This window comes from Bos indicus, chromosome 14, assembly GCF_029378745.1.
Source record: "Bos indicus isolate NIAB-ARS_2022 breed Sahiwal x Tharparkar chromosome 14, NIAB-ARS_B.indTharparkar_mat_pri_1.0, whole genome shotgun sequence".
Lineage (NCBI taxonomy): Eukaryota > Metazoa > Chordata > Mammalia > Artiodactyla > Bovidae > Bos > Bos indicus.
The window spans coordinates 36,599,287-36,621,772 of NC_091773.1; the positions used below are offsets into that span (position 1 = coordinate 36,599,287).

Below are 22,486 nucleotides of genomic sequence, written 5' to 3' on the forward strand. Positions count from 1 at the left end.
TCAATTGTTCACCAGTTTATAAGCTTCTTCATTATCCTCTATTTTTTAGATGTCATTCTATCTACACAATAACACCTGATGAATCTACCACTGAATACCATGTTGTGCAGCATATGGCTTCATATGAGATGCCAGGTAGCTCCAGATATGAATGTTTACTCAGTTTATAGAAAACTGTTCTTAGCTTTGTTCTGGGTGGTAAGTACTTGGTGAGCAGGTCTTAAAGCTGTTCAGTTCAGTTCAGTCACTCAATCGTGTCTGACTCTTTGCGACCCCATGAACCGCAGCACGCCAGGCCTCCCTGTCCATCACCAACTCCCAGAGTTTACCCAAACTCATGTCCATTGAGTCGGTGATGCCATCTAACCATCTCATCCTCTGTCGTGCCCTTATCCTCCTTTCCCAACATCAGGGTCTTTTCAAATGAGTTAGGTCTTCGCATCAGATGGCCAAAATATTGGAGTTTCAGCTTAAACATCAGTCCTTCCAGTGAACACCCAGGACTGATCTCCTTTAGGATGGACTGGTTGGATCTCCTTGCAGTCCAAGGGACTCTCAAGAGTCTTCTCCAACACCCAGTTCTAAAGCATCAATTCTTCTGTGCTCAGCTTTCTTTATAGTCCAACTCTCACATCCATACATGACTACTGGAAAAACCGTAGCCTTGACTAGACGGACCTTTGTTGGCAAAGTAATATCTCTGCTTTTTAATATGCTGTCTAGGTTGATCATAACTTTCCTTCCAAGGAGCAAGCGTCTTTTAATTTCATGGCTGCAATCACCATCTGCAGTGATTTTGGAGCCCAGAAAAATAAAGTCTGACAGTTTCCCCATCTATTTGCCATGAAGTGATGGGACCAGATGCCATGATCTTCGTTTTCTGAATGTTGAGCTTTAAGCCAACTTTTTCACTCTCCTCTTTCATTTTCATCAAGAGGCTCTTTAGTTCTTCACTTTCTGCCATAAGGCCACAGAATTTCTTCCTGATAATAAATAATGGCTCTTATTTAAACTTAAATTAGTCAAGTGAGTCTGTTATCTAAAAAGAGATATTTAGGGACTTCCCTGGTGGTCCAGTGGTTAGGACTTCATGCTTCCAGTGCCAGGAACATGGGTTTGCTATGTGACTGGCAAACTAAGATCCCACATGCTGCCAAAAAGGCCACATTTCTCATGAATCTAACTACTGAGGTGGGACACTTTTTTTTGTTTTTCTTGTTGGGGTTTCAGTAAGGTGAATTCAATAAATCCACTGACATTAAAAGTAAGATATCAGCCCTCAATAGGTACGGTGTGCCTTGAACACACCATCCATCAGGTGACAGCATTCCCTTTTCAGAGCCTCTTTTTGTGTTTTGTCAGGTGAAGGTGATATCACCACTGTTAATTTCTAGATTGGAGCAGAGGAGCAGTGGGCGCTAGCTCTAGGTATAGTCCAACATTACTTGGCTGGTACCTTCTTTCCATCTTTTACATCATAAGGGTGACATCAGGATTCACAGGCAAGATTCTGTCCAGTCCTTTTAAATGAACATGGCAGATGTCCACATCATTAATCAATGAAATAGTAATCTACAAGCCAATGGAGGTTGGTTTTGGTTTTATTCTCATTTTTTCAGTTTAATTATTACATATTCAGGTTTCCCAGTTCTAATAAGGACCCTGTTATGAAGAGACTTATTGGTCTTCCCTGGTGGCTCAGTTGGTAAAGAATCTGCATGCAATACAGGAGGCCCAGATTCCATCCCTGGGTCAGGAAGATGCTCTGAAAGAGAGAATGGTAACCCACTCCAGTATTCTTGCCTGGAGAATTCCACCGACAGAGGAGCCTGGTGGGCTACAGTCCATGGGGTTGCAAAGAGTCAGACACGACTGAACAACTAACACTTTCACTCCTCACCAAGTCTTAGTTATGGCACTCAGGATCTTTAGTTACAGCATGTGGGATCTATCTAGTTCCCTGACCACGGATCAAACCCAGGCCCCCAGCACTGGGAGTATGGAGCCTTAACCACTGGACCACCAGGGATGTGCCAGGGCTATATTTTGACTTTCATGGGCCCTAGGCACATTTGCTTTTGTGGACCACTTCCTCTGTTAAAAACATGTTTTAAATTATATTTTATGGCTGCATTAGAATATAATTCAGGCAAGGATTATAAATTAGTTGTGATATTCATTTATTCTTCTGATTTTAACTGGATTTATGTATTTTTTAATCAATTTATTTATTTTGACTGGGTCTTTATTGCTGTGCACAGCCTTTCTCCAGTTTCATCGATTGGTGGCTACTCTCTTAAGGTGCGCAGGCTTCTCACTGCAGTGGCTTCTCTTGTTGCAGAGCACAGGGCTCTAGGCACATGGGCTCAGTAGTTGTGGCACACGGGCTTAGTTGCTCCAAGGCATGTGAAATCTTCCCGGACAAGGGATCAAACCTGTGTCCCCTGCATTGGTTGGAATATTCTTTACCACTGGACCACCAGGGAGGTCCATGACTTTCAGTGAATTTAAAATGAAAACATTGGACGTTCCCTGGTGGTCCAGTGGTTAGGACTTGGAGCTGTCACTGCTGTGTAACTGGGTTCAGTCCCTAGTCAGGGAACTAAGATCCTGCAGCCACGTGGTATGGCCAAAAAAAAACATTTAGTGGGTCTCTAGCTGCAGTCCATGGGGTCGCAAAGAGTTGGACACGACTGAGTGGCTGAACTAAACTGAGAAATGTCATAGTCCTGGGCACAGTGGGCACTGTGCCTGGAGGACAAGGCAACCGAGTCCAGGAGAACGTGTTGTTCAGTCAGGAAGTCATGTCCAACTCTTTGCTACCCCATGGACTGCAGCACACCAGGCTTCCCTGTCCATCAGTATCTCCCAGAGTTCGCTCAAACTCATATCCATTGCATTGATGATACCATCCAACCATCTCATCCTCTGTCGTCCCCTTCTCCTCCTGCCCTCCATCTTTCCCAGCATCAGGATCTTGAATTTGGCCTTTATTCATACTATCTTTTCTCTAAAGAAAACAAGGTAAGACAGAATGGGAAAGTGTAAGGTGATAGCTTGTGTCATTTCTTCCACCCCTAAGCTGCATGATTTTCTGGAAATTAATTTTCCTGAGTCTCAGCTTCCTCATAAACTGCAATTATGAGGATTTAAAGGAGACATATACAACATACTTTGCCTACCACCTGTTTTAAACCGCTAAGTAAATGTAGCTATTAATAGTGACAGCAAGTGTGATATAGGAAAACACGTCCATGGAGTCCAAAGAGGTAGCTTCTAGTTCTGGTTTTGTTTTGTTTTTTAATGCATTGGCTGTGTGACCTTGAGCCAAACACTTAACCTTTCTGAGTCTTAGTTTCATCATCTGTAATCATATCCTCCCAGCCAACCTCACCAGATTGCTGAAAGAACAAATAAGATAATGGATGTAGAAGCATGTTTATCATAGTTAACAGCATTACATACAGTAATTATTGTTATTACCAGAGAAGCTGAAAATTATGTAGAGGGAAGTGGCCAGTGCCTGGCACGCAAAAACTATTTGGTAGCTGTTTCTTGAATGAATGCCTCACAACGCTTTCAACATTCCACTGACTTCTCCACCGGTGTACTTAATGGTGAAAAGCATTGCAAAGGCAGCTCAAGACAAAATAACGAATACTTTATATGAGGAGATTGTAACTAATAGTCCTGAAATATAACTTTCACCAATATGTAAGTATCTTAGATTGAAGGCTTCTGGTATGTACACATTCCTTGTATTTTTATATCTTCCACATTTTCTATCCCAGTGTTTGTATACGATAGACAGTCAGCAAATGCTTAAAAATTGAATTGAACTTAGCCAATCACTTGCTCTTATAGCCAATCTGAATCTCTATTCATGCTGAAATACTCTTAATTCCATTCTTCCCCCACAAAGTTCTTCTTTTCCTCTTTGTGTAAGACTCTCAAATTAAGGGCTTTCAATAAATATTACTTGAATGAGTAAATTAATGAATGTTTCCCAATTATTTTATTTTAAATATCTATTGTTAACCATACAGCTAGCAGATGTTGAGAAAATGATACTTTTGTATCATGAGAGATACAGTGTTGTTGTTCAATCACTAAATCTTGTCTGACTCTTTACCACCCCCTGGACTGTAGCCCACCAGTCTCCTCTGTCCATGGGACTTCCCAGGCAAGCATACTGGAGTGGGTTGCCATTTTCTTCCCTAGAGGATCTTCGCAACCCAGGGATCAAACCCTGTCTCCTACATTGGCAGGCAGATTCTCTACCACTTAGCCACCAAGAAGCCCAACCAGGCAGATACAATAGAATAGTTGAAATTTATATGGTATCTTAATCAAATCAGACTTGAGAATTCCTCTCATGATTCTTGGATTGACTGAATCATCATACAGGTCCACTGGACCTTGGAGAAGAATCAGGACCAAATATTGGAGTTTCTCAGTGATGGAACCAGTCCTGCATGCTCTTCTCCCAGCTTTGGAGAATGGCCCTTCAGTGTTCAAAAACAACGTGCTCAAGTGTAAAGAATGCTCACGTCGGCTTGTCAGTATCACACAGCCTGTTGAATCTTTGAAGCTGTGACCACTTGCCTGTTACAGGAGAGAGTCTTTGGAGAATTAGTAGTTGGTGCATTTTGTGAAAATTGCTCCTTTGACAGCATCTGAGAATAAATTGGCATCTCTGCCGTGCAGCTGTGATGATAATTGACTGACGTTCTCAGCAGAAAGGACACTGACCATCTTTCTCCAGCAAATAGCTCTGTCAGAAAGCCCCCATTCCAAACACTGCCCCCCCTCATCAGCCTTTCAAAGGTAGATCTCTTTCACTGGCTTTCTTTGATGTACATCATTTACAGTTTTATCCTTTCCTCCATCAGTGCTAATGTGGTGTGGTTATCGAGTGTGTGGCGGGAGAGTCCCTTGATTGGTATTTGGATGTTAATCAGCTTTCATTTGGGGGAAAAAAAAAAAACTGAATGCAAGTCTTTCGATTTCACTTATAATTTGTGGAGGTTTCTGACTCTTATTTCTGCCCTGAAAATGACTGTCACTTGTAAATTGTCCTGAGTGGTATATAATAGTTAATCATAGCAAGACATTCTACATGGAACAGAATAGCTTTTCAAAGCAGAAACTTTTATCTTGCCATGAAAAATATAATGTAGAGTCAAAATGTGGTCTTCAACTTGGATCTAACCTTATCTTATTCGCATAAAGCAATTCAACTATCAAGGAGCAAAGGATGTCTTGGCATAGAATCTTCAAAAATATGCAAAAGGGTTAGCTTAGCACTGACCACAGCTTTTACTTTTCTACACGTGGGCCAGCTCTCTTCTGCATCTTTTTAAAGGGTCATGTCTCCTCCACATATAGACTGTGTCTGCATGTCCTTTTCGAATTCCCAGCACCTCCCCAGATACATGGTAGGAGCTCAGTAAGAGTTCTTTGGCTGAGTGGATCACATAAGCTCAGCTGTGTGTCCTGAACTGGCCAATACCCATACTTGGCTTAACACAGATCAAGTTTTATCCTCTTCCTAGAGCCCTCCAGTTACTTCCACATCCTACCATGCCACTCGAGGGGTCTCAGTAACAACCTTTATCTTCGAAACCCTCATTCATTAAAATCCTCACTTGAAAATGATCCAGAATGGCCAGCACTCCAGTGTAGACATTTCCTCTCCCTCCATAGGTGGGCGAGCCATACGCTGTGCAGATTGGGGCTGCTTCATTTATTTGTGACCAAGAGACACAAATACAAGGGACTACCACCCTGGAGCAGGTTGCCATTTCCTTCTCCAGGGGATCTTCCCAATCCAGGAATTGAACCTGGGTCTCCTTCATTGCAGGCAGATTCTTTACCATCTGAGCCACCAGGGAAGCCTGTACTACCAAGAAAGTCTCCTGAAACTCCTGTTTTCTGATAGATAATACGTTGCCTGCAGTTTTGACCAATTTGGTATTCCATGAGCTAGAACTAGTGCATATAGCCTTTTCCTTATTTCCAGAAGAAGCATCAGTGGGCAAGTGTGGACTGGCCTGCGCGTGTTCAGTCATATCTTCAATTTACAAATGAATTCAGGTTATTTGCTCTTTTGTCTGTTAAACATTGTCTTTAATTTTTTTCCCCCTTAGTTTGTGTAATTTGCATAATTCTCATTTTTTAAAAAAAAATCTTCAGCACGGCCCCAAATTATTTAGGTAATGTGACTTGGCCCAGAGTGAGCAAGACTAGTTGGAGACATTGCACAGTTGTTGAAGATATCTTCAAATGAAGCACAAGGCTCCATTCTGTTCCAACCACTGATGAACAGAAGTTCAGCCTGTCTGAGGTGGCCCTGAGTGAAACTCCCCCACTGGGACATCCTGATAGACTATTGGCAAGTACAGGTTCTACCCAAGTCTGTATCTAAAGCTTCTCCCCTCCCACCATGCCTGAATTGCAGGCAAGGCCAGCCTTGGGAGTGCACCCCAGCCCCGACCCATCAAAAGTTTATCATCTCAGGATTTCCCTGGTGCTGCAGTGGATAAGAACCCACCTGCCAATGCAGGGGACATGGGTTCAATTCCTGGTCCAGGAAGATGCCTCTAGCCTCAGAGCAACTAAGCCCATGTGCCACAACTACTGAAGCCCGAGCATCCTAGAGTCTGTGTTTCACAGGAGAGGCCACCAGTGAGAAGCCCGCACACTGCAACTAGGGTAAGGCCGCGTGCGGCAGTGACGATCCAGCAGAGCCAAAAGTAAATAAGTACATAGACTGTCAGCTCAAACATGGCAAGGTGGATGCCTAGACCTGGAGGAAGAAAGTTGTTCAGAGGTAGAGCCATGACAGGGCTTCCCTGGTGGCTCAGATGGTAAAGAATCCACCTGCAATGCAGGAGACCCAGGTTTGATCCCTGGGTCAGGGAGATCCCCTGGAGAAGGGAATGGCTACCCACTCTAGGAGATGGTGAAGGATGGGGAAGCCTGGCATGCTGCAGTCCATGGAGTTGCAAAGAATCGGACACGACTGAGCGACTGAACAGCAACAACAGCCCACTCCAGTACTCTTACCTGGGAAATCCCACAGACAGAAGAGCCTGGTGGACTATAGCACATAGGGTTGAAAAGAGTTGGTCACAACTAACCAACTAAACAACAGAGCCACAACAAGACTAGCCGAGCAGGTGAAATGTTTACATCGTGGATGAGGCTCTTATTCAGCTTCTAGAACCAAACAGCATCTGTCGCGGTAGTTTGGGGCCCAAAGACCCTCATCACCTCCGAATCAGATATAGGAGGGGGCAGGCCTGACAGGGACACCATCTGTGTGCCAGGGCCTTGGGCCAAAAGGCCTGGCACCGTGGGCCTCATTCCACTCCACTCAGTCTGCAATGAGGCAAAATTTTGGAACAGATGAGCAGAATTTTCCTCCTGTCTCTCACTTACCCAACCCATCACAACCTCCCAGCAAACACACAGCTGGTGCTTTCGTGAGCCCATGGAGCTTCTTTCTAGGGAGAACCTCTGATCTTAGGCTCACCTCCTCCCTAGCTGCCCCTTCAGAAAACAATGTAGATGGCACTGCAGTTTTCCGCAGAGGAACACGTGGCTCCTCCTGGGCCCTTGCTGCATCATCAACCACAACCCAGCTAGGGACCTCCTGCCACAAGGCTCAGATAACAGATTATCTTCCCAGGCAAGGATAAGAGAGGCCCATCCTCCGAGGGGGAAAGAAAACAAAAAACAAAAAGGATGCTGCGTCTTCCGCCTCCCATCCACCCCCTCTTAGCTCTGACTCTTGCTCCTCAAAGTTCACCCAATGGACCAGGAACATCAGCATCACCTGGAGGCTTCATAGTTCTGCAGCATCTCAGACCCACCCACCATGCACACAGAATCAGAATCTGTACTTTTAACAAGATCCCCAAATGATTTCCATGCACAGTCAAATCCAAGAAGCCCCATTCTGAGTCTTCTGTTCATGATCAGATGTGTGATTATTTTATATTAGCTTCAAATGGAAAGAAATCTCTGCTTCTTTCAAATCTCAGAAGGAAAAATAATGAAGACACTCAAACATCTGTAGACTGACAATCACAACTGCACTGAAGTTGATTGTCGGGATTTCCCTGCTGGTCCAGTGGTTAAGATTCCAAGTTTCCAATGCAGGGGGCTGGGTTTGATCCCTGCTATGGGAACTAAGATCCCACATGCCATGTGCCTCAGCCAAAAACAAAAAATTGAAATTAATTGTTAACATTAGCAGTATTATGCAGAACTCTGGTTACCTCTGCTCTGCCCCCAGCTCAGAGAGGTTCTGAGAAAAAAACCCGTGTTTGTTAAGCACAAGCACACAGAAGATGGAGTGGAACATTTTCTCTGACCCCAGTCCACCCTCTGAGCGAGGGGAGGCACTGGTCTTTACCTCCACCTTCTGCTGCATCCGAAGAAGAGCCAATGAAAACCACTTGGAGCTTCCCTGTCACTCAAAGGCCATTAATTTTTTACAAGATGAAAAGTACTTTTTCCAAAAATAAAACCCAGAGTTATCATTTCAGTAGGCTGGGGAAATGTACATTCCTTTTTATAGCTGCAAATGAGAGCAGTTCCATAACAATTCTGAATTTCTTCTTCTAATGCTGCAGCAGTATTCTCTTCTTAAAAGAAAACAAAAAAAATGTAGTAAGGCACTCGGGTGTCCTTTAGAACCTGAGCCACACATGTGCCCAACAGCGCCCTCGTCAGTTTCCTCCACAGCAGGCGATGATTTCGCCCACGTACCTGTCACCTTTATCTCTCTGGCCCTCGGGTTCTCCGTTTTCAATTAGCTGTTATAAAAGTTCACATGCCTTTAGGGGTCCCCCATGGAATGAAAGTGAGTGAGGGGATGAGGAGGGACTTACTGCCAAGGGAGAACTTGGGTCATCTCTAGGTGACCATCCCAACTCATTTCATGGTCCTGTTTGGATTACCCAAAGCTGACTCGGCCCATCTTAACTGTATCAGTTCTCAAGGGCCAAGTGTGCGTGGATGCTTGTGTGCATGTGTTTATCACTGCCCTGCACTCAGGGGTCCTCTGCCACAGGGGGGCAGTAATGAGCAGGACCCAGTGCATTCTCTGGATTCCAAACAAGATGGTCTGCTGGCAGAGAGCCCCAGGGAGCAGCTTGTTTATGTTTTGTTGTTGTTGTCTTGTCCTACACAGTATTTTAAGAAATGTGTGAATTACTTGGAACATTTCATTGTTGTTCAGTTATGTCTGACTCTTTGCAACCCCATCGACTGCAGCACGCCAGGCTTCCCTGTCCTAGATTTCCTTTAGGATTGACTGGTTTGATCTTGGAATATTTAAAAATCAGGAAATGTCACTTTTTTAAAATCCATATTTCTGGCTTCCTTTGAATTGGCGAATCTGAAGACACCCTCATTTCCTGTGGCAGCAGTCAGCTAAATTTGTAACCACAGCCTTTAGACACTGTCTCCGCTCCCCACCATCCCCGCTACTCCCCACAGTCTTCCTCTTCCCCAGGCCTCTCTCCTGATTCACTCCTGGTTGTGACTCACCTGGGCCTGGAAGGCATTCCCATCTCCAACCGCTTTTTACAGCCTGATGTGAAACTGGGTTCCCTATCAGGGCTGGTATGTGAGAGCCTGAGAACATGGCTGAGAACATGTTTGATTTGGAACCAAAGTATTGGAGTTTCAGCTTCTGTATCAGTCCTTCCAATGAATATTCAAGACTGATTTCCTTTAGGATTGACTGGTTTGATCTCCCTGCACTCCAAGAGACTCTCAAGAGTCTTCTCCAGCACCACAGTTCAAAAGCATCAATTCTTCAGCTCTCGGCTTTCTTTATAGTCCAACTCTCACATCAATACATGATCAAATCACCAGTGTTTCCTTATCTCAGAACATCAGGTTTTGAAAAAAAAAAAAGGAATGCACTGAGAAGAAAATTAAACCACCGCATGGTGACAATACATAGCAATTAAATGGGGTGCCAGCCACCAACAAGGATCTAATGGCAGTTTAACAGGCAGATTCCTCTTGCTGTCAGTCTTCCTTTGGGCATCTCCTGCGCTCCAGCCTCCCTTGGGAATATCCTGCTGAGTACCATCTGGATGCAGACACTTTATATCCTCACTGATCTGGCTGCAAGGATGCTCTTCAGTTTAGTCACTCTGTTGTGTCTGACTTTGCGACCCCCATGGACTGCAGCATGCCAGGATTCCCTGTCCATCATCAACTCCTGAAGGTTGCTCAAACTAATGTCCCTCAAGTCGGTGATGCCATCCAAGCATCTCATCCTCTGTCGTCCCCTTCTCCTCCTGCCTTCAATCTTTCCCAGCATCAGGGTGTTTTCAAATGAGTCAGTTTTTCGCATCAGGTGGCCAAAGTTCTGGAGTTTCAGCTTCAGCATCAGTCCTTCCAGTGAATACTCAGGACTGATTTCCTTTGGGATTGACTGGTTTGATCTCTTTGCAGTCCAAGGGACTCTCAAGAGTCTTCTCCAACACCACAGTTCAAAAGCATCAATTCTTTGGCACTCAGCTTTCTTTATAGTCCAACTCTCACATCCATACATGACTATTGGGAAAACCATAGCTTTGACTAGACGGACCTTTGTTGGCAAAGTAATGTCTCTGCTTTTTAATATGCTGTCTAGTTTGGTTATAGCTTTTCTTCCAAGGAGCAAGAGCTTTTTAGTTTCAAGGCTGTAGTCACCATCTGCAGTGATTCTGGAGTCCCAAAAATAAAAAGTCTGTCACTGTTTCCATTATTTCCCCATCTATTTGCCATGAAGTGATGGGACCAGATACCATGATCTTAGTTTTCTGAATGTTGAGTTATAAGCCAACTTTTTCACTCTCCTCTTTCACTTTAATCAAGAGGCTCTTTAGTTCTTCACTTTCTGCCATAAGGGTGGTGTCATCTGCATGTCTGAGGTTATTGATATTTCTCCCAGCAATCTTGATTCCAGCTTGTGGTCATCCAGCCCACCATTTCACATGATGTGAAATATAAGTTAAATAAGCAGAGCGACAATATACAAACTTGATGTACTCCTTTTCCTATTTGGAACCAGTCTGTTGTCCCGTGTCCAGTTCTAACTGTTGCTTCTTGACCTGCAGAAAGATTTCTCAGGAGGCAGGTCAGGTGGTCTGGTATTCCCATCTCTTGAAGAATTTTCCACAGTTTGTTGTAATTCAAGGGCTTTGGCATAGTCAATAAAGCAGAAGTAGTTTTTCTGGAACTCTCTTGCTTTTTCAATGATCCAACAGATGTTGGCAATTTGATCTCTAGCTTCTAAATCCAGCTTGAACATCTGGAAGTTCACGATTCACGTACTGTTGAAGCCTGGCTTGGAGAATTTTGAGCATTACTTTGCTAGTGTGTGAGATGAGTGCAATTGTGTGGTAGTATGAACATTCTTTGGCATTACCTTTCTTTGGGATTGGAATGAAAACTGACCTTTTCCAGTCCTGTGGCCATTGCTGAGTTTTACAAATTTGCTGGCATATAGAGTGCAACACTCTAACAGCACCATCTTTTAGGATTTTAAATAGTTCAACTAGAATTCCATCACCTCCACTAGCTTTGTTCATAGTGATGCTTCCTAAGGCCACTTGACTTCATATTCCAGGATGTCTGGCTCTAGGTGAGTGATCACACCATCATGGGTATCTGGGTCATGAAGATCTTTTTTGTATAATTCTGTGTATTCTTGCTACCTCTTCTTAATATCTTCTGCTTCTGTTAGTTCCATACCACTTCTGTCCTTTATTGTGCTCATCTTTGCATGAAATGTTCCCTTGGTATCACTAATTTTCTTGAAGAGATCTCTCGTCTTTGCCATTCCATTGTTTTCCTCTATTTCTTTGCATTGATCATTGAGTAAGGCTTTCTTATCTCTCCTTGCTATTCTTTGGAACTCTGCATTCAAATGAGAACCCCATGAACAGTACGAAAAGGATGCTATAAGCCTCTCAGTTTACTCACTGCCCCTTGCTCTCCCTTCCACTTATTTAGTTATTCATTCATTTATTTAGGTCATATGGCATGTGGAATATTAGTTCCCTGACCGGGGATCCAGCCAAGACCCTGACAGTGGAAGCGCAGAGTCTTAATCACTGGACCTCCCAAGAAATTCTGCCCTTGCCCTTTAATTGTATAAAAGCAACTTGTTGGTTATTGTTCCTTTGCTTTTGTTTTTATTATTATTTCAGATCTATAAAAAAGAACAAAGAACAGCATAACCTACCCACTTCCCAGATTTTTTTTTTAACTGGAGGGTAATTGCTTTACAATGTTGTGTTGATCTCTGCTGTACAACATCAAGAATCACTTATAACTATATGTATATCCGCTCCTTCTTGATCCTTCTTCCCCCTCCAATCCCACCCCTCTAGGTCATCATCTGAGACCACCAAGCTGAGTTCCCTGTGTCATATATCCAGCTTCCCAGTAGCTATCTGTTTTACACATGGTAGTGTATATATGTCAGGGCTTCCCAGGTGGCTCAGTGGTCAAGAATCTGCTTGCCAATGCAGGAGACACCAGAGACTCGGGTTTGATGGCTAGACTGGGAAGATCCCCTGGAGGAGCAAATGGCAACCCACTCCTGTATTCTTGCCAGGAAAATCCCAGTGGACAGAGGGACCTAGCAGCCCATGGGGTCGCAAAGTGTCAGACAGAGTCTAGTGACTGAGGACAGCACAGTGTATGCATGTCAGTGCTTCTCAATTCATCCCCCTTCTCTGTCCATTCTCTAAGACACAAGTCTGTGTCTCCATTCCTTCCCTGCAAATAGGTTCATCAGTGACATTTTTCAGGTTGCATATATACGCTTTAGTATACTATTATTGTTTTTCTCTTTCTGACTTAAAACATTTGAAACCTACACAAAGCTAGCCACCTCCAGATTGTTTTTTCCTAAGGAATAAAGTAGTACAGGCGTCCCACTGTGGTCACTCTCCTCTCCTACCTCCCAGAGGTTACCAGATGCCTAGATTATCTTTCTCTCTGTTATTTAAAGTAACCTTGTTTAGATTTAACCATTGCATACAGGTTCCTTTTTAAGTGCTGTGTAGGGTTCCACTGGAAGATATGGCAGGATTAATTTTAATCTCTTCTTGATGGACTTATGAATTGTTCCCAACTCACTGTCATTACCAACAGTGCTGCAGTGAGTGTTCCTGTAGCTGTCTTCCCGCACATACAATTGTGAGTCACAAGGCAGCACTTCCTCACCTTTATAGTCTCGCCAAATCCTTCTCCTAAATGCCTGTGTTGTCTAGCTCTTAAGCAGTCATGTAAGAGGACTTCCTTTCCTCTTTCTTTCCCCTACATGGCATCATCAAGACTTACTTTGGGCCAATCTGAGGATAAAATGACATCTTGTGAGTGTGTACATTTTTTTTTTTTTTTTCAGATTACTACAGCAGTCGAGCATCTTCTAATGTATTTAGGAACCATGGGAATTTCCTTTGTGAACTGTGAACTGCCTTTTCACTGATTCTATACTTTTTCCCTATCAGGTTGCCTTCTTTGTATTGGCTAGTAGACCTGCTTTCTAATTCCAGTAACAAATTTTTGAAGGTTCTATGCCTCTATTCTCTTGGTGGTGGTGGTTTTTTTTTTTTTTTTTTTTTTCATAATAGGAAGTCCTTTGTTTGGAATTAATAAGAAAAAAAACTTTATTAACACATGCAGCCCACATGCATGAAGGAAAAATTTAGAGAGGGGTGGTTAGAAATTTGAGTCTTTGTAATGTCTTAATAAAGAACAGTGAATTTGTAGAGAAGTGACCAGACAAAGGAAAAGTGGTTTAGGCTTTTAGGGAGAAGAAACTGTGGAAAAGTAAGAGTGTGAAGGAAAATAATGGAAGAGAAGTATTATTTTAGTAAAATTTGTTATGTAGATTCCTCTCAACTTCTTCTCTGGGTTGATAAGAGTCTAGAGTTGTCTCCCATGATTAAGAATCTTAAAGTTGTCAGAGGTTTTGGATTTTAAGGTAGTTCAGTTTATTAATATTTTTCTTTATGGCTTATGCTTCTGTTGTCTTATTTAGGAAATATTTCCCTACACTGAGAGTAACATTTTCTTGTGTTCCTTTCTAAAAGTTTTAAAGTTTTTTCTCCTTACATTTAAATCCTTGATCCCTCTGGAATTTGTGTTTATTAGGAAACAGGAATCTATTAATTTTCCACTTTTATTAAAGATTTTATTTTTTCCACAGATTGCAATATCATCTCTATCATATATGTATTTTAATTAATTTTTATTGGAGCATAGCTGCTTTACAATGTTGTATTAGTTTCTACTGTACAACAAAATGAATCAGCCATCCCCCCCCTTTTGGACTTCTCCCCACTCAGGTCGCCACAGTGTATTAAGTAGAGTTTCTTGTGCTATACGGTATGTCCTCATTAGTATTTTTATGTATATTTGGGGCTGTTTCTGGGCTGTCTATGCTGTTTCACTGGTGCTTTTCAATCTACCCCATATTACCATCACATGCCTTAGTTACCAAGGAAGGCTTCATAACAATGGCAACTCCAGCTATTTTTTGTACTTCAAACTTACCTTAGTTCTTCTTTTTCTTTTATGGAAATAATCGTGGACATACAACATTATGTTAGTTTCAGGTGTACAGTGGAGTGATTCAGCATTTAAATACATTGTAAAATGATCACCATAATAAGTCTAATAGCCATCTGTTCTCATAAAAGTTGTTACAATATCATTGGCCATATCCCTTATGCTGTATATTTCATCCCATAACTCTTCTTAATCTTTTGCTCTTCTGTGAGAATTTTAAGATCAACTTGCAGTATATCATGAGAATCTCTACTAGGATTTTGACTGTCATTGCATTGCTATAGATTAACTTAGAATGTTGTTTTAAAGAGATTTTTTTAAAGTTTCTCTTTATTTGTAGTTTAATAATAATCCTTAATCCTAAATGAGTATCAAATGCTATCAAATTTTTTGCAGTGTCTACTCATATGATCATGTTTCATGACATATAATGTTTATTATATTTCATTAATATTTCATGAATAGATATTAAATATTAACTAATTAGATATTAACTATGTTTGCATTCCTTTTTTAAAGCTTTGAGGCCCTCAGTTCCATGGTCCCTTTTTTAATTTTATTGAGATATAGTTGGTTTACAATGCTATGATAATTTCCACTGCACAACAAAATGACTCAGCCACACATATTTGTACATTCTTTTTATATTATTTTCCATTATGATTTATCCCAAGAGACTGAATAGTTCCCTGTGCTATACAGTAGGACTTTATTCTTTATCCATTCTATGTGTAATAGTTTGAATCTACTAACTCCAAACTCCCAGTCTACTCATCCTTCTCACCCTCCTCCTTGGCAACCACAAGTCTGCTCTGTCTGTGAGTTTATTTCTGTTTAACAGACAGGTTGATTTGTGTCATATTTTGTTCTATATTGAATTAGTTACAGTATTGCTTCTGTTTTATGTTTTAGTTTTTTGGCCATGAGGCATGTGGGATCTTAGCTCCCCAACCAGGGATCATGAAGTCTTAATTATTGAACTGCCAGGGAGGTCCTTTGTGTCTTATTTTAGGTTCCACATATAAGTGATATCATATGGTATTTGTCTTTCTTCTTCTGACTTACTTCACTTGGTGTGATCATCTCTAGTTGCATACACGTTCTTGCAAATAGCATTATTTTGTTCTTTTTATGGCTGAGTAGTATTCCTGTGTGTGTGTGTGTGTGTGTGTGTGTGTGTGTATCTATATATATATATGACACCTCTTCTTTATCCATTCATCTGTCAAAGGACTTTTAGGTTCTTTCATGTCTTGGCTATAGTGAATAGTGTAGCTATGAACACTGGGGTGCATGTATCTTTCTGAATTATAGTTTTGTCCAGATATATACCGAGGAGTGGGATTCTTGGATCATATGGCAACTTTAGTTTTAGTTTTCTGAAGCACCTCCATACTGTTCTCCGTAGCGGCTGTGCCAACTTATGTTTGCACTAATAGGGTAGGAAGGTTCCCTTTTCTCCACACCTTTTCTAGCATTGTTATTTGTAGACTTTTTAATGATGGCCATTCTGACCAGTGTGAAGTGGTACCTCATTGTAGTTTTGATTTTCACTTTTCTAATAAAATTAATGATGTTGATCATCTTCTCCTGTGCCATCTGTATGTCTTTATTGGCCATCTATATCTCTTCTTTGACCTCACTTCCCTGGTGGCTCAGACAGTAAAGAGTCTACCTGCAATGCAGGAAACCCAGGCATGATCCTTGGGTCATGAAGATCCCCCAGAGAAGGGAATGGCAACCCACACCTGTGACACAACTGAGCAACTGACACACATAATGTCTTCTTTGGAGAAATGTCTATTTATGTCTTCTGCCTATTTTCCAACTGGGAAATCTGCTTTTTTGTTGTTTTGGAAGTTAAGTTCTTGTTGGTTGCATCATTTGCAAATACTTTCCCCCAGTCCATAAGTTGTCTTTTCCTTTTGTTTATGGTTTTCTTTACCGTGCAAAAGCTTGTAAGTCTGTTTATGTCTCATTAGTTTATTTTTGTTTTTATTTCTATTGCCTTGGGAGACTGACTGGGGAAACATTTTTATGATTTATGTCAGAGAATGTTTTGCCTATAGTCTCTCCTAGGAGTTTTATGATGTTGTGTCTTGTGTTTAAGTCTTTATATGCTTGCATTCCTTGACTAAATTCTCCTTAGTCATACCACTGAACTAATTTGCTAATATTTTAAGAATTTTACATTCATATTCATTAGTGGGATTAGTCTATAATTTCCCTGTATTTTCTTTTCACTTTTATTTGTTAGCCAAATGAGTTGGGTAGCTTTGTCTTTTCTGATTCTTTAAAATGGTTTCTGTAATAAACAGATTATTTGTTCCTTAAAGATTTGTTAAGCATCACATGTAAAACCATTCTGGCTTTGTGTGTTTTGGGCAAAGTTAGGCTTCTGTTTACTGATTTAAGTTTTTAAATGGTGGTTGGTGTATTCAGACTCTCAACTTCTCCTTGAGTCATTTTGGCATTTCGTTGTTTTATAGGAAATTATCCATTTTATCTTAGTATTCAATATTATTAGCATTAAAATGTACATCATACTACTTTATTTTTTTATTTATACTGTGTCAGTAGTTACATCCTCATTATAATTTAAATACTTTTCTATTACAATTTCTGTTCCTCCATTCCCATCTCTTCCATATTCTCTTTCTCCTGTTTTTTTTTCTTTACTTTTTCATTTACACATATTATCACAAAGCTCAACTCTGAATAGTAATTTCTTCTGCTATAATTTTGAAATTTTAATTGAATTCTGAGATGGTAAGTAGGGTTATTTCTAAATATGCATGATTTTAGGTAGACTGTGCTGCCAGAAAGATTGTCTCCTGGCATTTTAATCTATTTTCCCTGGTATTTTTCTAATTCTGACTAAAGACATCAATGTTGCAACTTGGAGTACCATCAAAACCCATCTCCCAAACCTAGGGCTGTTTTAGAAGAATTTAAAAAAAACTTTTTATGCTTCCCTACCTTCATATCTCATAAATTCTCTTTCCCTATATCAGAAATAATTTTAATTGCTAAATTTCATGTATCTTAAAATATTGTTTAAGCTTTTTAAAAGAAAAACATATTCCTTTTAAGGTATTTATTTGTATGTTTTTGTGCTTATCTACAAAGGCAGCCTGTGAGCTTTTTCGTGTGCACATCCTCAGTCTCTTCAGTTGTGTCTGACTCTTTGTGACTCTTTGGACTGTATCCCATCAGGCTCCTCTGTTCATGGGATTTTCCAGGCAAGAATACTGGAGTGGGTTGCCATGCTATTTTCTTGATCAGGAAGGGGCTCTTCCCAATCAAGGGATCAAACCCGTATTTCCTGCATTGGCAGTTAGATTCTCTACCATTGCACCACCTAGGAAGCCCTGCGAGCGTCTTCCCTTGCTCCTAATCTTTGTGCCCTGCCCTCCTAAACCCCACCCCTCTCCCCAGTGTGCATTATCACTTTGTATAATCTGGGGACTTGTTGCACCTCAGAAATCTCATCACTTTTCTATTATCCTAAAGGCTGTTTTTAGTCTATCTGTCTCTTTCTCAGATACCACAAAGAAGAGTAAATAAAACAGAAAGTGGGTGGGAACCAGGCACAGCATTCCTGTGACAACCTTCTGGCTCTCAGCCAAAAGTTCTACCTCAAAAAATCTCCTCTTTCTTTCCTAGACCGTGTGTCTCCCCAAGAAGTTGGACATAAAGCATGCATCTCTCTGGGAAGCATAAATCCTCATTAGCTATTTTTCTTTGCTCAGAAAGCGATCCTTTTGCCAAAGCAGGTTCCTTCTGGAACGGAGCAGGGCTTCCTGCACTCTGAGCTCATTTGGCTTATCCCCACAAAGCCCAGAGCTGCCCCACTGCTGTGAGGTAATTGCCCTTAGCACTTCCCCTGGCAATGACCTTCCCAACTGCCTCAGAAAGTTTCGAATAGCCCAAACTCTGTCAGCCAAACAAAATAGCAGCAATTTCAACAGATAATCAGCTTTCATCACAGTGGCAGCCGGCACATTGTGAACATTCAGTAAATATTAATCAATAGCTATCCAGTGGCACTGAAGAGAGACAAAAGAATAATCTCATGGCTTAACCAAGGTCACACGAAACAGACGCCGGGCACTCATTTTCCAGGAATGGCACATGTTCCACCAGCTAGATCTGCTTAGGCAGGAGAATCTATCCCATGCCAAAAGCGTTTTGCTTCCACAGGCAAGCTCTCCAGGACAAAGGACACCTTCTGGTTGATCTGTATTAGTGAAAGGGGATTATGAAGGATGCCCTAAGCCAGCCTCATGAGAATCTCCTATCTATAACTGTTTTCTGAGCCACCAAGTGAGGGAGCTGAGAACCTGACTGTGGACCTTAGAAGGACGCCACAGCATTAGTAAATACCCTGTTCCACCCCAGAATGACCTGCTTGCCTGAAACAATACAACCTACTATTACATCTTACACAGTTTTGTATATCTGAAAGTTGGTCAGGCTCATGATAGATCTTGACTACTTAGTGAACAGTCCTCTAAGAACTAAGAGGTGGAAAATATTGTTAAAAACACATAGAATTTTACCAAATGACATCTAAGTTTAGTAGAGAAAAACTTATCAAATGACATTATAAGTTTAGTAGAGAAAATGTTACCAAATGACAATAAATTTAGTCTTTTTGCGCAGGTCTGACCTAATTCCTGACTTTCTTGGATAGTCCAATTTCAAACAGTTACCCTTGTTGAGCATATCAAAAGATGGACCCAATGTCTAGCCAAGAACAGGAGGAGGGCTTCCAATCAAGAAACTCTGTCTGAACTGGATGAGTGGATGTACCACGCCCCCTGCACATAGGCAGAGCTCAAGGTGTCTTTCCAGAGTAAAGTGTCACTCCAGAGATATCTCAAGCTCTACTTTCCTAAATGCTTTATTCTCTAACTTAACCAGTCGTGCCTCTTGGATCTTATTTTACTTCTGCCCACAGACAGTACCCAACCCAATCCTGGCCCCAACTCCTCTCACTCAGTGAAGTCCAACTCTGAAACCCAGACCTCGGCCAGGGCCTTGGACTTCTTCTCTCCACAGAAGGAAGCAGATATAGACTGGAGGGAGAGAACCAGCTCATCACAAGTCTTCCTCACCCTGAAGGGCTCTCTTTGGAAGATTCACCCAACAAATAAAGTCTATCTCATTTCCCAGGTTTTAAGCTATTTTGGAAAAGAGTCTTTACACTTTAATCAGGTGTTTTGTACATGACCATCTCCTAACAATGGTGGCTCAGATGGTAAAGAATCTGCCTGCAGTGCAGGAGACCTGGGTTCCATCCCTGGGTCAGGAAGATCCCCTGGAGGAGGCCACAGCAACCCACTCCAGTATTTTTACCTGGAGAATTCCAGCCACAGAGGAGCCTTGTGGGCTACAGTCCATGGGTCACAAAGATTTTGACGTGATTGAGTAACTAACACTTTTACTTCTTGTCCTAATAAAGATTTCTTGAATGATTTCCAGTCAGTCAATTTTTTAACTTACCTATAATCACAGTCATGATTATACAAGGTGGGGTTTTTTAAGAAGCTTCTAAAACTTTGCTTTATATGTAAAATTAATGGAGGACCAAGGCTGAAGTCATTCCTTAAGCCTTTGACCCAAACTGACTATTACTTTTGACACAGCTATACATTTTAAAGTAAGAAATGTGGTGGTAAATTATACCTAGCTACTTGCTATCCCTTGTGCCTCAGATTTGCAAAACAACAAAATTAAACTCCTTGTTCCTCAGTAATAGAGACTCCTATTATGTTTCCCCAGTAAGACCACAGAACATAAACTGCTGCTGCCTCTCAGCAGAGGGAAGCATAAGCTAGTCTCCTTCATAATTATTTTATTTAGAAGGCATAGAAGAGACATATAGAAAAATAACAGTATGAAGAGTACAGGGAGAACTCATTTCTTGGAGCAGGTTTTAAATGAATTAGAAATGTATTTTCTCCATCTGCTGCTGCTACTGCTCTTATGAAATTTGGGATTCACAAATTGCAGTTTGTATAACACTAACTCTGGGACTTGGAAAATCTACTCAGGATCTGTAACCTGAGGGAAATGCTCTGGATTACTTCTGAGAGCTGCACAGCACAATAAGGAGTATTCGCTCTGTAGGGCTTCCCCAGCATCTGACAGGAAGCACCACGTGCTCATCAGGGGGGAGGGAGAAGATTAGTGCCATAGCACCAGTACTGTATCATATTTCACGTTTGAAAATCCTTCACAGCTCTTCTATGTGACGACTCCCAGCATCCCTAAATGGAGAGATTCTCATTATCCAAGTAAAAAGACACACTCGCCATGTCTAAAAACATAGTATCATGTGGTAGTTTAGTCACTAAGTCGTGCCCGACTCTTGTGACCCCATGGACTGTAGCCCGCCAGGCTATATAGTATCACAGGACACCGAAAAATAAAAAAGCAATTTAAATGTGCATTCTCACCATAGCCTCTCTCAAGGAAAAGAGAGGAAAACAGACATCTCCATAATCAAAAAGAAATAAATAAAAACATATGAACAATAAATAAAATGAAGTGATAAATGCAAAACTCAACACCCAAACAAATCCTATTATTTTTCATCTTCATTGTTCATTAGGCTTGGAAAGGGGAGGAAAGGACAGGGTTGGAGAACAAGTTCTCTAAGCATCTCTCAAAGGGTCAGATTCAGCTTCTACTGTTCTAGAACATCCTCAGCAAATAACCACAGATGGCTAATCTACCCAAATACAAAAACCTAAGTTATTTCATTCATTCTCCCCAACAGTGCCAGACACTGGGACTACAGAGATGAAAAAGCAAGACAATGACGGAGCTTCAAGTCTATTGAGGAAGCAAAAACACTGGCAATCATAACAAACATGATTGTGCTTTAATAGAGGAATGTATAGAGTGTGGCAGCAAAGAGACAGAACTCAGAACCAGTAAGTCTCAGGCCACCAATCTAATGCTCCTCATACCTATGAACCTTGGGTATCCTCCCCTGTTCTATCACACCCTGATAAGCACCTACCACACCTGTTCCCACTAGACATCACAGGAATCACAGCCCCAGACATGGGCAGGAAATATGGATGTGCATGAAATTTGAATAATTTGATACACATTATTTTATTTAATCCTCACCACTACCCCCATTTTCCAGATGATATCACTGAGGCCTAGAGAAGTTACACAGGGCCAATATCAGATAGTAAGAATGGAAGGAACAGCCTCTGGCTTCAAAGTCCATGTTCTTTCCAGTACATTTCACTGCTTCCACTGCTTTGCTCATAAATAATTATCGACACCAATGCTGGAGGTAGCCCTGTTTCTGTGTATTTAAGTTTAGTCTCTTTAGTGTAGATTGCAGTCTGTTGGCAGAAAATTAACTTTCAACAGCAGCGACTCATTACATGCATTTTAAGATTGGATTACACTGAAGAATTCTCAGGAATCCCGAGCACAGCTTTCCCACCATGAGACTCTTGGCTGAAACCCCATTGTCCTCAGGGCCAAAACAGTTGTGTAAGGAAGACTGAAGCCATATGATACATGGCTGCACAGGAGGAATGGCCAGTATTATCACCTACCTTAATTCTGATCATGTCAGGCTAGAGTATCTTACATAGATGAAATGGAACTCCAGTTTCCAGCACTGATGCAAATATCTTACTGGTTATAAAATCATGCTGCTTGTGTATTTTTAATGTAAAATAAGTTTTGTTTTCTTGGGCCGTGAAGATTGTGGGCAGATTCGTCATGATGCAGCAATGTCAGAAGCAGATTTAAGGAACAGAGCCGGAGGTGATACTGTTTACTGTTTGCAACTGCAGGGTAGTTGTACATGTGCAGGACGGGAACAGGGGCACTGTCAAGATCCTAAATA

At 41.5% G+C, this 22,486-nt stretch overlaps 1 protein-coding gene across 1 annotated transcript in view; it reads left to right on the plus strand.

The window, feature by feature from the left end:
• KCNB2 (potassium voltage-gated channel subfamily B member 2) overlaps positions 1-22,486 on the plus strand; it is a 478,584-nt gene that overhangs the window by 383,641 nt on the left and 72,457 nt on the right. The window lies entirely within an intron of this gene.